Source organism: Mustela nigripes, chromosome 14, assembly GCF_022355385.1.
Source record: "Mustela nigripes isolate SB6536 chromosome 14, MUSNIG.SB6536, whole genome shotgun sequence".
NCBI lineage: Eukaryota > Metazoa > Chordata > Mammalia > Carnivora > Mustelidae > Mustela > Mustela nigripes.
This window is the reverse complement of record NC_081570.1, coordinates 15,643,381-15,655,628: the sequence shown is the minus strand read 5'-3', so window position 1 is coordinate 15,655,628 and position 12,248 is coordinate 15,643,381. Positions and strand designations below refer to the sequence as shown.

General features: G+C 53.1%; 1 long non-coding RNA gene across 1 annotated transcript; it reads left to right on the top strand.

Annotated features, from left to right (window-relative positions):
- Positions 1-701: 701 nt before the first annotated feature.
- LOC132002012 (uncharacterized) lies at positions 702-8,571 on the top strand. The gene is made up of 3 exons (XR_009399745.1): positions 702-785; positions 992-1,185; positions 8,247-8,571. It is a non-coding gene; the product is annotated as an uncharacterized LOC132002012 (long non-coding RNA).
- The last annotated feature ends 3,677 nt before the right edge of the window (positions 8,572-12,248 follow it).

Genomic DNA, 12,248 nt, shown 5'->3' with positions numbered 1-12,248 from the left:
CACCCCACCCACATTCCAGATACAGAAAGGGAAGGGAAAGCCTGCACTTTTCTCTTCAAGCACCCAACCTGGAATTTGCATACATCTCTTCTGACCAAGGTCAGAAATCAGCACTTGACCTCCCCTGACTACCCAGGAGCCTGGAAATGCCCTGTGCACAAGAAAAACATCTGCTATCATTTAAAAAAAAAAAAAAAAGGAGAAAGAATGGGTTTGGGGGGTAGCTATAGGTGCCTGGCACCAAATGCCGCAAACGCCTTCAGACGTGAGCAGCAAGAAGCTCTGTCCAAGGTAAACACTTAGGAAATGTATTCTTTACGGGACTTGACTTTGAGTCCAGAGGCAGGGGGAGCTCAGGGAGGTTACAGCAAGGCTGGGGTTCCTTCCGGTGGCTCCGCCCTACACAGGCAGCTGGCTTCCTCCCCAGGCCGGAAGTCAGAGGCTGTCAGTGTCTGTCAGTATCAAGCCAGAAAACAGAAATCTCAATTTCACTGGCGGAATTGGTTACCCAGGGGAGCGCAGTGCAGAGAAGCCAACAGGGAAGGTGGAGAATCCCAGAGATTAGCCAAGCTACTCTTAGGATGGAGGAATAGAGGAAGGGGATGCTTGTTAGCAGGAGTGCAGGAGTCAGAGCCGCCCAGCTAAAGCTGGCCCCAGCCCAGGCCTGTCTAGCATAAGCCATGGAGGAGGTATAGGGAGACCCCGACTTCTCTCCTTCTCCAGCCCACCTGTCTCCCACTAGTGCCCTCCGCTGGCTGAACCCAGCTGGGAACCAGCCATCACAGGTACTGGGGAAATCCATCCCGTGGGAGCAGATCTCCCCATTCCCCCCTGCTCAACCTCAACACCGAGAAATAAAGCCAAGGCTGGAAGAGGAGGGGAGGGATGGAACTGGAGGCCTCTGTAGGGCAGGTACCTCAGAGCAACAGGGGCCTTGGAAGGGTTCTCAACAAGAGAACAACATAATCCAGTGTTTGTTTGCAAACTCTAGGTCTTGCTGAGTGGAAAAGAGTCTAAAGAAGTACCAGGAAACCTTCTGAGAGACTAGCTGGGATTCTACAGGGGCCCGGGGAACCAGGATGGGGGCCACGGATAAGCAGATGGCCAAGGACACGGGAAGTGCTCAAGAAAGATGGAGCCTGGGACTCACGGGAGAACCACGTGGGACAAGCACAAATATGCCAGGTGACCCAGTTCGGTGTCCCAGATACACAGCCGCTACACGGGGCTTGCCCAGGGCAGATACTCACTCAGTGCCTCTGGTGTGCAGAGGCAGCCACCTTGTGTGCGTGTACACACACACACACACACACACACACACACTCAGGGGCCGCACCCGCTCTGGCTTGTTCTCACCTGCCTGCCGGCCACCCTTCACATAGAATACACCCCTGAAGACTACATTTTCTTAGAAGGCTTTCAGCCACAGGTAACAAAGGACTCCATTCAGAGCGACCCAACAGGCACCTGGGTGGCGCAGTTGGTTTAGCTTCTGATTCTCAGTTTTGGCTCAGGTCAGGATCTCAGGGTGGGGAGATCGAGCCCCACATCAGGCTCTTTGCTGGTGTGCAGCCTGCTGAAGATTCTCTCTCCCCTCACTAAATCAATTAATTAATTAAACAAAGTGACTTAAAGGTAGGGCTTTTCTCACCTCACCGGAAAGGGTGGTGGGTGGCCACTCACCACTCACCACAGAGGACCCAGGCTCTTACAACCTTGCCGTCTGAGGCACCTGGGTGGCTCAGCAGGTTAAGCATCTGCCTTCAGCCCAGGTTATGATCTCAGGGTCCTGGGATTGAGTCCTGTATCAGGCTCCCTGCTCAGTGGGGAGCCTGCTTCCCCCCTCTCTCTCTGCCTGCCTCTGCCTACCTGTGATCTCTCTGTGTCGAATGAATAAATAAAATCTTAAAACACACACACAAACACCCTTGCTCTTTACTAACCTCAACTGGCCTCCCCCCTGGGGCCGCCTCCTTCATTGTCCTGGGAGCAGACCCTGAGACAAGGATCTGGGTGCGGCTAGTTGATTTGGGAGGGGATCCTGAGAAGCGTGTGCAGGAAGCCGGGAAGTGAGACAGGGAAGGGAAGGAAGCCTAGACAAGGTGTGGTGGCAGACAACTGGGGCCCGATCCCACAGGGAACTCTGCCAGCCGATGCCTAGAGTTGCCCAATCCGCAGGGGAGAAGCCCACTCGTGGGTCTTTCTGCTCGTGTCCCCAGACAGGGGATGTGTGCACGGGTTTAGGTTATCCCATGCACAGCTCCACCATGCCTGGGGCCGGGCGTGTGCAAGCACATGCTCAGAGTATGTACACACACACACCAGAGCACACACGTATGTGATTCACATACACGCTAGAGAGTTACACCACCTCCCTATTAAACATCTGGGCCTTAATTGGACAAAATACCATAGAATCAGTGGCTTCAACAGCAAATATTTATTTCTGAGTTCTGGAGGCTGGAAAGCCCAAGATCAAGGTGAGAGCAGGTCCAGGGTCATGGTTTCGGAGGGCCATCTTCTCGCATCCACACGTGGCAGCTTGCCACGTGCCCTCTTGTGAGAGCACCAAACCCATTCACGAGCTTTCTACCTTCTGATAGCATCGTACTGGGAGGGCAGGATTTCAACAGATGAATTTGGGGGAGACACAAAGGTTCAGCTTATAACCACCTCTCACTGCTTCTTACTCTGGTCTGTGGCTTGGGCTGGGCAAAGGCTAGACCATGAACTATTTCTGATAAAAAGCCCACCCTTAAGAGCCCCATCTAAGGTAGAATTATGGAAGGGAAGTGAGGGGAACCATGGCAAGCCGGGTTTCTCCAGCCCAGGCTGTAATCTCTCAAGTTACCAGCAGGCAGTGCCCAAGAGCCATGATCGTGTTTCTGAGGGGTTTTTTTGTTTTTTTTTTTGTTTTTTTGGCTTTTGGCTTTTGGTTTTTTATTGTGTTTTGTGTGTGTGTGTGTTTTTTCTAGTAGGTTTCCTGGTTTGTGGAAGGGTGTGTTTGTCTCTGGGTGTGTTTGAGGGAGAAGAGAGTTCTCAGGAGCTGGTCATGGAAGTAGAGCTGAGTGTGATGGATGCCGTCACCCCCAGTGCTAGGGACGCATCCCGCAGGCTCCAAAGCCCTGGCCCGGTCTTGGTGCTTATTTCATGTTAGATGAATAGCTGAGTCCATGGGTGGCTGGGAGAAGAGAGAGAAGGATGACTCAGGAGAAAAAGGTGAAGAGGAGAATCAGGAAGAAGGGGGAAAAGCAGACAGATGATGGTGCCTCGGGGTAAGAGAAACACTAAGAAGGTAGGCGGGGGAGTCAGGGGTGGTGAGGGAAGGGGTGCAGTGCCTACCTTGGTGCTTTGGCCTGAAATGTCTCTTCTCCCAGAGGCCCCCCACGCTGCCCACCACTGTGCTCCTCGTCTTTTCAGGTCAGCTGGGGTTGGCACCTTCTTCAGGAAGGCCTCCCCGGGCCCTCAGTGGCGATCTGTCCCTCTTGCCTTTATGCTCCCACGGCTCTGGGACATGCTACCTGGGACCTCTCTGTTCTGGTAAAAATACGGGTGGTGGAGCCAGACAGACCCAGGCGCGGTTTGAATTCAAGCTCGACCACCGCTGTGTGACCTTGGCCAAGAGACCTAAACACTGCACCTCCATTTCCTCAGCCAGGGTAACACCAGTCGCTCCCTCACAGGGTTTTAGAGAGCACTTAAGTCAAAAAAACACTTCGCACAGGCCTTGGCATACAGGAAGCATCGAACAGAAGGGGGCAATGATTATTCTTGCCTTCTAGAGAGTCCCGAACTCAAATGACCTGCCTTGCTGTCAAGGTGTCTGCGTTGACTTGGGTCCAGAAAATACTGTCATCAGGGGTGCCTGGGTGGCTCGGTGGGTTAAAGCCCCTGCCTTCTGCTCGGGTCATGATCCCGGGGTCCTGGGATTGAGCCCCACATCTGGCTCTCTGCTCTGCAGGGAGCCTGCTTCCCTTTCTCTCTTTCTCTCTGCCTGCCTCTCTGCCTACTTGTGATCTCTGTCAAATAAATAAATAAAATCTTAAAAAAAAATACTGTCATCAAAATGAATGGTGAGCACCCCTGGTTAATGCATGTAAGCTCTCTGAAACGCTTATCTCTGCTTAATTCATTTTTTCACATGTGCAAGATTATCTGTTACAGTGTCACTCGAAATGAAACATAACTGGAAACAACCTGAATGCATATGACAGGAGAGCGCATGAATTGTGGGCTATTTGCAGAGTGCGTTACTAAAGAGTGAAAATGCTGGGAACGAGAGCAGCATGTATCCACATGGAGAGATCTCAGAGGCGCTTCATTGAATAAAAAAAGCAAATTACAGAATAATGCATTCAGTATCCCGTAATATATATAGCATTTGAAAAGATGCAAAGCGATGATATGCCATATGGCGACGTGTGGGAACAGAATAAACAGGAAGAACACTGATCATCGGAGATCGAGATGGTGGCACCCTCTCAGAAGGGGGGGGGGACAGGGTTGGCAAGGTCTCCACGTGGCTGCCACTGTATCTGTAAGTTTATTTTTGAATTCCTTGAATATGGTATGAGACATTCTCTGTTTCAATCTTCACTATGCCAAAGAGGCTCGGGGAGGCGAGGTAAAGTGCCCATGCCTACTCAGCTTCCTGGAGACAACGGTGGGAATTGAACCCAGATCTCCTGACAGAGCTGCCCTCTCTGCCAATGGAGGGCTTGTTTTTACTGAACTGCTGGCAGTGACATCAAGGACAAAAATTGCCAAGGAACTCAATAGAGAGCTAAACTCTGCTAGGCTAGGCAAGGGGAGTGGTCTCTGGCCCACTGGGCTCAGGGCTTGGCTCATGCCTGGTAAGGGCTTGAGCCCAGGCCAACCTAGGGGAGGTTTCCCACTTTTCTGTCTTTCCTGGTGCTCTCGTGATTGGGTCAGACAGAGCTCAGAGCTCAAACCAGCCTTGGGTAGGGTCTCTTTAGTAGGAGGTAGAAGCCTCCTAGTCCCCCCTGAACTGATTTTCCTCCTGCTCCCACAGTCTTCCCCACTTGCCACCAGCACAAGCCACCCAGGCACGAGGCAGGAGGATCACCACCTCTAGTCCTGAGGACACTCCGGGATGCCTAACCAGGACCTCAACCACAGACTCCAAACCCTCGGGGGGGGCAGAGACATTCCAGCTTTTCTAAGACATGGCCTGGCATTCATTCATTCTGCTCTCTGCTTCCTCCCTCTCTCTCTCTTCCTCTTTTCCTCCCTCCCCTCCCCACTCTCTCCCTGCCTTCTGAAAACCTACTAGGTACTAGGGCCTGTGCCGGTCACTAGAAGACCGGGTTGAGAGACAGCCCCTCATCTTTCCAGGGACTCAGTGTCTGCGTGGGAGGTCAGATGTATGAACACAGAAGCACCTAATAGACATTCAATATATGTTTGGATCCAAGTAAGTAAGATTGGTTCCTGGCCCAGAGAAGGGCAGGGACCGGCTCAGGTCCCACGTGGTGTATCTGACACCGGGGCCCCAGGACTCCAGACACAGTCGAGGCTCTTTCCACTGCATCCCAGCCTGCTGTGTGTTTGTTTGCTTTTCGAGTAGATGATTGTGAAATATTTCAAGGAAACAAAATTTTCAAGAATGGTATCAAGGCAGGGTGCCTGGTGGACTCAGTCTGTGGGGCCCATGACCCTTGATCTTGGGGTGGTAAGTTTAAGCCCCGTGTTGGGGGTGGAGATTACTTTAAAAAATAACTGAATAATAATAATAATAATAATAATAATAAAACGGGTTTCCTGGGTGGCTCAGTCATTAAGCGTCTGCCTTTAGCTCAGGACAAGATCCCAGGGTCCAGGGATCGAGTTCTACATTGGGCTCCTTGCTGGGCGGGGAAGCCTGCTTCTCCCTCTCCCACTCCCCCTGCTTGTGTTCCCTCTCTTGCTGTCTCTCTCTCTGTCAAATACATAAATAAAATCTTAAAAAGAAAGAAAGAAAGAATAACACCACATCCCTCAGGAACCCACCGTCAGGCTTCATCATATCTTCCTGTGACCGCTGCCTCCTCCCCAGCCGGATCAGTGCTCTCCTTGCTTTCTGGAACGTGTTTCTTTTGCAGGGCCCATGTATAAGCATCATCAAACAGAGTCTGTGAGGTGTTTTGGCACCAGCTAACCCTCTGATACCTGCTGAGTATCCAACAATTCGATTCACTTCTGGCACTTTTTCTTTTTAAAGATTTTATTTATTTATTTGACAGAGATCACAAGTAGGCAGAGAGGCAGGCATGGCCTCTCTGCTCAGCAGAGACCCCAATGCGGGGCTTGATCCCAGGACCCTGAGATCATGACCTGAGCCGAAGGCAGAGGCTTTAACCCACTGAGCCACCCAGGTGCCACACTTCTGGCACTTTCTATCTGGTAGTAGCACCAGATCCCACCAGTAAAAGGGCTCTCTCTGTTCCATATGACCGTCCCCACGTCAGGCACAACCCCACCACCCCTTCCCCTGCTTTGATAATTTGCTAGAATGTCTTGCTGCACTTAGAAATACACTGTGTGTATTTCAATGTGTTTTTTTTGTTGTTGTTTGCTTGCTTAAAGATTTTATTTATCTGTTTGTCAGGGAAAGAGAGTGCGCACAAGCAGGGGGAAGTGGCAGGGAGAGGGAGAAGCAGGCTCTCTGCTGAGCAGGGAGCCCTACACAGGGCTTGATCCCACGACCTTGGGTTCATGACCTTAGCCGAAGGCAGACGCCCAATGGCTTGAGCCACCCAGGCGTCCCAAACACTACTCAAGTTTATCAATTTTATCATATAAAGACTCAGAGGAACAGCCAGACAAAAAAGCTCCATAGGGTGCCCAATGTAAAGACTCGCAGATGCCATTCACGGGAACAGCAGGTCTGGAATGGCTGATAATAATAAAACAGGTTACCTGGGTGGCTCAGTCGTTAAGTGTCTGCCTTTAGCTCAGGTCAAGATCCCAGGGTCTAGGGATCAAGCTCCACATCCGGCTCCCTGCTGGGCAGGGAAGCCTGCACAGACTTCAGCAGCCCCTTCTCCTTCTCCAGTCAGGTAAACTGAGGCTCAGAACATGCAGCAAGTTGGTTTTTTTGGTTTTTTTTTTTTAAGATTATTTATTTATTTATTTGACAGACAGAGATCACAAGCAGGCAGAGAGGCAGGCAGAGAGAGAGGAGAAAGCAGGCTCCCCGCTAAGCAGAGCCTGATGCAGGGTTCGATCCCAGGACCCTGAGATCGTGACCAGAGCCGAAGGCAGAGGCTTAACCCACTGAGCCACCCGGGCGCCCCCATGCAGCAAGTTAATAACACAGCTGGGCCTAGAACCCAGTTTCCTCGTCTGTCATATAATGAACAGCCAGTATTTGTTGAGTTGGCAACATACCGGGGATCGACCTCGTGGGGCCAGTGTTCTTGTTATCCCCCGTCTACAGACGAGGAGTCTGAGGCCCAGATGAGGGAAGGAAGCCGCCCGACGTCTCAGAGTTGGTACCTCACCAGGAAATTGCTCTCCGGGAACATGAGGCTTTTACCTCCCTCCGTAATTGAAGGGATTGAAATCATCTCAAGCATATTTACAGGAAGCAAGACATTGTCAGCAGCTGCTTCCGCGTCTCAGTGGGGGCAGGGGGAGGAAAACCCCTTCATATGGAAGGTGACCTCCCCCCCACCCCAGCTGAGAATCAAGGGAGCCGTTTTGTGGAGGACACAAGAACCAGAAATGTCAACCCTGCCACCAGCAGGCCAAGGGGGTAGGGGCCCCCACATGGGGGGAGGGGAGGAGGGGGAGACCGGGCAGGGTGTCCCAGGGTGTCATGGCGGGAGGCCGGAGCCTGAGGCCAGAGGAGGGTGAGAGATGTGAACGGAGTCATCACCATTTGTTCCAGGTGGGCAGCTTTTCATCCCGGGCTGGATTGTCCCCCTTCTGTCACCCTGCACCGTTAGGAGAGTCTGTCACACTCAGCCGCTGCATGTCTGTGGGGGCTGGGGGCACAGATGAGGAGGGAATGGTGGTCATGGTGGCCAGGTGAGGGGGGAGCCCCTGAGAAAAGGTGACGGTCACAGAAGGCAGGGCAGCAAGGGAGGGGGGCTCTGAGAACTCATCCAGAAGCAGGGACCCAGAGTGAGTGGTGACGAGAGACAGCAACAGCCCCTTGGACTTCCTCAGAAAGAGCAGGAAAGGCTCCACCTTCCCACAGGTCCTGGAATGGAGGTTGGAGCCGTCTTATCTGGCTATTACAGGAAAAGCTCCCCCACAAGGCTGGAGGGCTTGGAGGTGTACCTGTTCCCTGTGGAAAATGCTCAGCACGGCGTCTCCCCTGACGAAGCCAGGATGGCCGGGTGGCAGCAGGTACAGCGGTTGGAGGGCGGAGAGCACCCAGACTGCGAGGCTTCCTGACCCTACCCGTGTTCCTTCAGGTGAATTACTTTACCTCCGCCCTTCAGCTTCTCATCTGAAGAACGCAGGTGCTAGTCCTACCTCAGAAGGCTGGAGGGAGGGATACATGAGCAACTGCGTGTAAAACACTTAGCACAGTATCGTAGCCACTTGTCCAGACAGACAGAACCGGTAAGAAGAAATCCAGGGGTGCCTGGGTGTCTCAGTGCGTTGAGACCCTGCCTTCGGCTCAAGTCATGGTCTCAGGGTCCTGGGATCGAGACCCGCATCGGGCTCTCTGCTCAGCAGGGAGCCTGCTTCCCCTTCTCTCTCTGCCTGCCTCTGTCCCCACTTACGATCTCTCTTTCTGTCAAATAAATAAATAAAATCTTAAAAAAGAAGAAGAAATACAGAGATGTCTTAGCCTGTGTTCGGGTTATAATACCAAAGGACCACAGACCGGAGGGCTCAAAGGAACCACCATTTATTTCTCACCATGCTGAAGGCTGGGAGTCTGAGAGCAAGGCATTGGCAGCCTCTGTGTCTGGTCGGAGCTCACTCCCTGGGGCGCACAAGCACTTTCTTGCTGTGTCTTCACATGGCGGAAGGGGAGGGATGCTCTCTAGGGCACTAACCCTGTGAGGGCTTCGCTCTCAGGACCTAGTCACCTCCCAAAGACCCCACCTCCAAACACCACCACATGGGGTGTTAGGCGTCAACATACAAATTTTGGGGGAGGAGCACCTGGGTGGCTCAGTGGGTTAAGCCTCTGCCTTTGGCTCAGGTCATGATCTCAGGGTCCTGGAATCGAGTCCTGCATTGGACTCTCTGCTCAGCAGGGAGCCTGCTTCCCCCTCTCTCTCTGCCTGCCTCTCTGCCTACTTGTGATTTCTGTCTGCCAAATAAATAAATTAAATCTTAAAAAAAAAAAACGAATTTTGGGGGAACTCATACTTTTAGTCTGTAGGTATGTAAATATATGTAAATATATATCTCTATGAAGAAATTTGTTATTAGGTATTGGCTCATGCAATTATGGAAGTTAAGACGCAGGCAAGCAGGTGGTGCGGTTCAAAGGCCTGAGAACCAGACAGCCAGTCGTGTAGATGTCATTCCAGGTCTGAAGGTTTAAGGACCAGGACTGATGGATTCCCAGCCCAACGCGGGCTGTCAGAGAACAAATTCAAGCTTTTTGGTTCTCTTCTGACCTTTGACAAGTTGGATAATGCTGGCCCACGCTGGGGTCTGCCTCCCTCAGCCCACCAATTCAAATACTCACTTCTTTCAGAAACACCTTCACAGACACACCCAGCACTAAGGTTTAACCAGCCACGTAGGCACCCAGCCAAGTTGATACAGAAGTTTACACACAGCATCTGGGACACAGTATGCACTAGACACAGACAGGCCATTATGATCATGGTTTTATAGCTAAGGAAACGGAAGTTTCGAAAGGTTCAGTCCCTGGGCCACAGTCGCGCAGCCGGGATGGATGATGATAGGCTGGTAGGCTGGGTCTCAGAAAGGAAATACCCACAAAGAAATACATCTGATGTGTTGCTTTGCCAATCCCCGTGATGTGAGTACTCCCCCAAGGCTGATTTCAAGCTACCAGCGGTTTAACAACCCGATCCCCAAATTCTGGAATACTTAACAGATCGGCTCTGTGAGTCAGTCCCAGCTGACCCCAGCATGCCCATGCTGCTCCCCCGGGCCTCCAGCACACGAGGGCATGTCACAAACATTAGCCCGTCCTGCAGGCCAGTCAGTCTACAAGGTCCACGGAGGACCCTTCCTGCCCATTTTACAGAACAGCAGATTGAGGTACGGAGAAGTTCAAGTGCTTCCCCGAGGTCACGGCATGAGCCAGTTACTTGCTGACCTACTCCCTACATCTTCTTCCAGCAAGGTGGTCGATAAACCCACACGTGAACATCATCTCCACTGCCCCCCATCCCTTAGAGGGAATTTCCCAGGCCCCGTGAAGACAGGAGCCCCGTCCGCTCCCACCTTGGCCGCTCTTCCCCCAAATCCTTAAGGTGGCTTGGCGAGAGGGAAGTTCTTGTTGACTGGGGCTCCTGCCAAGCCACACCTGCCCCGATGCTTCTGAGCTTGAATCTGTCTCGGCTTGTACCTGCCACATGTGGGCCTGGGGAAAGCTGTTTTGGCAGCTGGAGGAAGAGGGCCTTCAGGGTGTCTGGGGGTGACTCACTGTGCTTGGGTGGGTGAAAGGCTGTAGCTAAGGGGAGGGCCAGAACCCAGCCCAAGAAAGATTTTCAGCCCTGCAGGCAAGCTGGTCCCATGCCAGGTAAGGGCTCAGGTGAGTCACACTGCTAATAGTGGCCTGAGGCTGGGCACAGACATCCTCCAGGCGGGGTGGGACAGCCAAGAAAGTTTCACGGCCCTTGGCTCTACCTGTCCCCTGGACTGACGTGGGGGTCTCCCGCCAGCCGCTGCTGAGATCACACTCGGGGCTGCCAACCTTCGCTTGCTCCTTATTTTTGACACTTTCGGGAGCCACGTGACAGAAAGGACATGGGAACACACCCCTCTTGCCATCTCAGGCCCCGGGGAGAAGGGTAACTTCTGAGTGACAGGTGGGGGTGTCAGAGGCGGGGGGGGGGGCTAGTTAATCAGCAGCAGATGTGTAAATGGGGCAGGGTCCTAAGGTCTCGGAGAAGGAGGCTGTTTCCTCCATTCTGGGAGAACCCAGAGAAATGAGAGGCCCTCCGACTCCTCATGCCTGGGGTAGAGTAAGCGCCCCTGATGGATATGGTGGGACACAAGAGGGGAAGGGAGGAGCTGCTGGGGTGGAAGATGGGGGATGGGAGGGAGATGGAGGGGCAAGGGGTGAAGGAAAGCGCAGCTGGTTTGGTAATGGAGCTCAGGAGCCAAGGCTGGAGCCGGATCCGGTGGGGCAAGGGTGGGGACAGCTGCGGCTGGAGACTGTGCAGGGCACCCACCCAGGTCATTCTGAGACCTTGGCATTTATTCCGGCAGTGCTAGGGAGGGAGAGGCACCGGGCTTGCTGGGGGATGGGGGCAGGGCTACAGCTGCCCACCAGCCTGTGTCTCCAGGCTGGGCCCCTCCCAACACCATCCAGTTCCCAGGGTCGCTTACTGGGTTGTCACTGAGTGAGAGGAGTGGCTCCCCCTCTGGATAGAGCTAGAACACCAGGTTCCAATTCTGATTGCTGGGTGAACTTGGGTAAGTCTCTTGCCCTTTCCGTGTCTCAATTACCTCATTGGGGAAACCAGTATCTTCCCCTTAGGGGCGCTGTAAGGATCATGTGAGAGGGTAGAAGGTCCTGGAGCCCAGCAGGTACCCCACCCATGTCAGTTTCTTGGGGATGGGGCTGGGCAAGAGGTAGGGCAGGCAGCTTCCCTATACCCCTCTCCTGGGGGCCTCAGGTTTAGAGTCAGCTGGACCCTAACTAGCCAACCTGACTCAAGACCGTCCCTGAAAGCCCAGGATCCAAGAACAGATCCTCCCCTCCCCCAACCCAGGGAGAGGACTTTTAGTCTCTTTGACCCCACTTTGGCTCCACAGGCCTCTGTGGCCCCCAGAATAGCTAGAGATCCTCTGGAGTTGGGGAGGCCAGCGAGGGACAGTCTTGATCTTCTGGGACGTAGCCTGGCTTTCTGGGAAGATGGAGGAATAACACATTCCTCCTAAAATAATTGTCCTGGGGCTATTTCCAGAGGTTCTTAGTGCCTAGGCCAGAAATGGCCAGTGATCTCGATGTCTGGGTACCTTCAGGACAAATGGCACAGAGGCCCAGCCCTCTCGCTGGCTGCCTGCCTGCCTGTCCGGCCCCCAGCCCAAAGCAGATCCAGGCCAGGCTGAGGCGCCACAAGGGAACTGTT